This window comes from Tetranychus urticae, unplaced genomic scaffold (assembly GCF_039701765.1).
Source record: "Tetranychus urticae isolate SD_2017Ah unplaced genomic scaffold, NJAU_TeUrti_SD_1.0 Scaffold_7, whole genome shotgun sequence".
NCBI lineage: Eukaryota > Metazoa > Arthropoda > Arachnida > Trombidiformes > Tetranychidae > Tetranychus > Tetranychus urticae.
Window position 1 is genome coordinate 117501 of NW_028315839.1, and position 5000 is coordinate 122500.

Sequence of the window (5000 nt, forward strand, 5' to 3'; positions counted from 1 at the left end):
GGTACTTCCATTGGTGCCAGCTATCCTGAGGGAAACTTCGGAAGAAACCAGCTACTAGACGGTTCGATTAGTCTTTCGCCCCTAAACCCGGATCTGACGATCGATTTGCACGTCAGAATCGCTACAGACCTCCACCAGAGTTTCCTCTGGCTTCATCTTGTCCGGGCTTAGTTCACCATCTTTCGGGTACTAACATATATACTAGTGCTCCGCGAAAATCTCGGTAAAGTGGATATATCACGGGCTGATATTGCGGTATACTCTTACAAGCATACATCATATCAATTTCTTTCAATTCGCCTTTCAAGCCTAAACAAGACTGATCAGCTTGCATACATGTTAGACTCCTTGGTCCGTGTTTCAAGACGGGTCGGATAGAGTACCGATCTACTGACCACAGAATCACTAGGTTAACGTAAGCTTGCCACTTTTACCAACAAACCACCAAAAGCCAGCCAATCCATGAGTTGTTTCAACACCAGGTGAAGAAACAGACATCATCAACGAAAGACTAGTCGGATTCGTCAGAGCAGATGACAAGCATTGTTGACCCTGCATAAGCAGAGATTCATCTCCAATGTGACTGTGGTAACAGTTGCCAACACTAGCTCACAGGCTAAGTCTAACAACGCAAGGAATATTAGTAGCTGTGAAAACTAAATGCTGATTAGGTGTGTGTTTAGTACACCTTGCTGTTATCACTTGAACAAGAGTTTTGCACTCTCCTTCACATTGGTCGTGGTTTGAGCACGAGAGTTGAGAAAATGCACTCCTCATGCACATATTGCACTCCTCCTATCAATACCAAGATCCAAGGGCAGGCTAAAAGTTACCCCTTAACCTACTGATCTTGGAACGCTGTAAAGCATTCTTAGCACTGAATAGAAAAAGGCAACAATACACAAGAGGAGCTGAGTTCTCCTCTCAGCTACACTTCGTGGTTCTATCCGTTTCTCTACAAGCGGTTTCACGTCCTTTTGAACTCTCTCTTCAAAGTACTTTGCAACTTTCCCTCACGGTACTTGTTTGCTATCGATATTACCATCGTATTTAGTCTTAGGAGGAGTTTACCTCCTAATTTGGATTGCACTCTCAAGCAATCTGACTCTATCCGCGACTAAAGCCAGTAATCGATATTCCATTAACCAAGATCTGCCACCGGCCTAGAACCGTCTCTGGGAAGAGGGCCCTTGTCAGAGGGACTTGCAGATTTAGTTGAAATAATCGTGACTCTAGCCATTACGCAGCACCGCTTTCCACCTTTCAATGGAAAACCTTTGCGCCGGACTCATCCCTTTTCACTCGCCGTTACTCAGGGAATCTCATTTGATTTCTTTTCCTCCGCTGAATTATATGCTTAAATTCGGCGGGTAACCTCACCTGATCTGAGATCAAAAATATTGATTAAGTTGATTAATGTTTATTTGTGTTGTTTGCAAGCAAGCAACGTAAATCTACTTTAATGTTTGCACAAATTTTGCCTTTGCATTACTTCTTAGGTCTGCTTTAACAGAATGAAATAGCTACTATTTGTACGATTTATACAAGTGCAAGAAGATTCATCAGTTAACAGGTTAGTTGATCACCATAGTTATCTGCAATACGACTTTAGCGTCGTCAGATAGGCGACTAACCTTAGAATCTCATGCTAGTATCTATTCATATATACTGCTTGCAGAGATGAAATATGCATTGTACACAAAATTTATCATGTGAAACAAGTAGATTTGAGATTCTCCTTACTAAATTGCAACGAATTGCAATTAAGAAAAGGAATAAAACATCAAGATTCATGCATATAAATATACAATCCTCTCAAAACAATGCATATATGGTAGTATGCAAGTGTTTTGTTGATTATTTTACATCTCAACTCTCAGACAGATGTGACCTCGGAAAAGACCCGAAAGCCGCAATGTGCGTTGGAAGCTCAAGTGCTCGGCGTGTCCTGCAATTCGCACCGATTATCGTAGCTAGCTACGTTCTTCATCGATTGGTAATTCGAGTGATCCACCGCTTGAAGATGTATCTTTGCCACCGTGGGACTTTTAATAAGTATCCTAAATCTGCATTGAGAGGGTTTGAAAACAATTGTATGCAGTTTATAAAAACCATAATTGTCTTTACTTAGTTAGGCGAAGAAGTGTAAAACTTCCTTCTTTAAACCTTGCCGTCAGCATAAGCTGAAGACTTGATCAGGTACCAAGTATGTAGCAAGACAGGCTTTTCATTATAAACTACAATTGTTTTGCAAAAGAAATTATGGCTATCGTTAGATAACCCTCACTCTTTGTTGCATTGGATAATGAAAGATGGATGTATGAATGAACGAATGTAATGCAAATTAGAATCATGTTGCAATGGCTAAATGTTTGCAATAAACATTCACAATTGCGACTCTAATGCAAATACAATTCAATTGCATTCACCATATTAGCATCTACAATATCACTATGCAGAGTGTTTGATTGTTTGAAGGTTGTATTTCTCTTATAATAAGAGGGTAATACGTTAATGATCCTTCCGCAGGTTCACCTACGGAAACCTTGTTACGACTTTTACTTCCTCTAAATGATCAAGTTTGAACATCTTTCCAGCACAATCCGACCACTAGTTTCCCAATGGTCTGGATTGACCAGTCCGAAGTCCTCACTAAATCATTCAATCGGTAGTAGCGACGGGCGGTGTGTACAAAGGGCAGGGACGTAATCAACGCAAGCTAATGACTCACGCTTACTGGGAATTCCTCGTTCATGGGCAATAATTACAATGCCCAATCCCCATCACGAAATGGGTTCAAGCGGTTACCCACTCCTTTCGGAGCAGGAAACAGTATGCACGATGACCACTTCAGTGTAGCACGCGTGCGGCCCCGGACATCTAAGGGCATCACAGACCTGTTATTGCTCTGTTTCGTGCGGCTGCGAGCGCCGCTTGTCCCTCTAAGAAGTCCTTACAGTGCTACAGCATCCTTACCCTAGCCAATTCTGTAGGCTAATAGCAGCAGAGCCCTCAACAGCCGAAACCATCAAGAGATACTACCACCCACAGGTTGACTAAGGGGGAGTACTGCAGTGTAAACTGCAAGTCTATTTAGTAGGCTAGAGTCTCGTTCGTTATCGGAATTAACCAGACAAATCACTCCACCAACTAAGAACGGCCATGCACCACCACCCACTGAATCAAGAAAGAGCTCTCAATCTGTCAATCCTCTCAGTGTCCGGGCCGGGTGAGTTTTCCCGTGTTGAGTCAAATTAAGCCGCAAGCTCCACTCCTGGTGGTGCCCTTCCGTCAATTCCTTTAAGTTTCAGCTTTGCAACCATACTTCCCCCGGAACCCAAAAACTTTGGTTTCCCGGAAGCTTCCATTCGAGTCATGAAATTAGTTACTCAGAATGATCGCTGGTTGGCATCGTTTATGGTTAGAACTAGGGCGGTATCTGATCGCCTTCGAACCTCTAACTTTCGTTCTTGATTAATGAAAACATTCTTGGCAAATGCTTTCGCTGTAGTTTGTCTTGCGACGGTCCAAGAATTTCACCTCTAGCGCCGCAATACAAATGCCCCCGTCTGTCCCTCTTAATCATTACCTTGGATTCTTAAGACCAACAAAATAGAACCAAGGTCCTATTCCATTATTCCATGCAAGATCATTCAAGTTAAGGTAGTGGTACGCATCATATAGATGGTTGACCATACCGTTTTTAGGCACCTCTTTCGAGGTTTTGGACGCCTGCTTTGAGCACTCTGATTTTTTCAAGGTAAAAGTCTCGATCGCTTGAATCAACACTCGGTAAAGAGCATTGATAGCAAATATCGAGCAATTTTCTGTCTAAACACTATGAATGTAACCACCAGGAAAGAGGAATGAAGGTTCAAGCAAGCATCCGTAGACACAAGCAAGAAACCTAACATCACCATCTAACCCTTTAATCAGTGGACCCCATAGGTTCGACTGAAATCCAACTACGAGCTTTTTAACCGCAGCAACTTTAATATACGCTATTGGAGCTGGAATTACCGCGGCTGCTGGCACCAGACTTGCCCTCCAATAGATCCTCGTTAAAGGATTTAAATTGTACTCATTCCAATTACGGGGCCTCAATAGAGTCCCGTATTGTTATTTTTCGTCACTACATCCCCGTACTGGGATTGTGTAATTTGCGCGCCTGCTGCCTTCCTTAGATGTGGTAGCCGTTTCTCAGGCTCCCTCTCCGGAATCGAACCCTAATTCCCCGTTACCCGTTACAACCATGGTAGGCGCATAACCTACCATCGACAGTTGATAAGGCAGTTGCTTGAGGGATACATCGTCGGCTCAGAGGCCATACGATTTGCTCAGTTATTCAGAGTCATCACAAGAAATGCAACCGAAGTTGCTAAGATCCCCACTGCTAGTCCTTAGACAGCGACCGAAATCACTGAACAGGGTTCTAGGTGAATAAGAATCATTGGTCTTGTACTAATAAATGCGATCCTTCCGTCAGCAAGCTGAGGTTGGAACACTTGTTCATGTATTAGCTCTAGAATTACCACAGTTATCCATGTAAAAAAGAATATCCGAGGAACCGTAACTGATTTAATGAGCCATTCGCGGTTTCACTTTATAAACAGTATGTACTTAGACATGCATGGCTTAATCTTTGAGACAAGCATATGACTACTGGCAGGATCAACCAGGTAACTTGATGTTTTAGCAAAGTAAAATGCTAAACAAGTTGTTTTTGCAGCTATAAATACGATATCCTCAGCTAACAACCAGCAAGTGGATGTTAACTTTAACGAGGTATCGAGATTTATGTCGTGAATTAAGATGATTCTGCAGAAAACTCTTTAGAATCCATCTTCTTCCACTAAAATGTGCAAGCACATCTAGCAGGAGTAACCATTGCTGGGTACGTTTGCAAGTCAACTAAACAGCATAGTATTATAACCGCTTGATACCAATTTCTTGGATCAATCTGCGGTCTGCTTTGCACAAGCAGAGCTCAATACTAATAC

The 5000-nt window shown here is 42.5% G+C and overlaps 3 non-coding genes across 3 annotated transcripts in view; all 3 read right to left on the reverse strand.

The window, feature by feature from the left end:
- LOC149092613 (large subunit ribosomal RNA) overlaps nt 1-1394 on the reverse strand; it is a 4168-nt gene extending 2774 nt beyond the window's left edge. The window contains exon 1 of the ribosomal RNA XR_016200739.1: nt 1-1394. This exon is cut by the window's left edge and continues 2774 nt beyond it. This is a non-coding gene — a ribosomal RNA (large subunit ribosomal RNA).
- A 476-nt stretch (nt 1395-1870) lies between these two features.
- On the reverse strand, nt 1871-2025 carry LOC149092614 (5.8S ribosomal RNA). The gene has a single exon (XR_016200754.1). It is a non-coding gene; the product is annotated as a 5.8S ribosomal RNA (ribosomal RNA).
- Nucleotides 2026-2512: 487 nt separating this feature from the next.
- On the reverse strand, nt 2513-4682 carry LOC149092615 (small subunit ribosomal RNA). Its single transcript, XR_016200792.1, has one exon. It is a non-coding gene; the product is annotated as a small subunit ribosomal RNA (ribosomal RNA).
- Between the last annotated feature and the right edge of the window lie 318 nt (nt 4683-5000).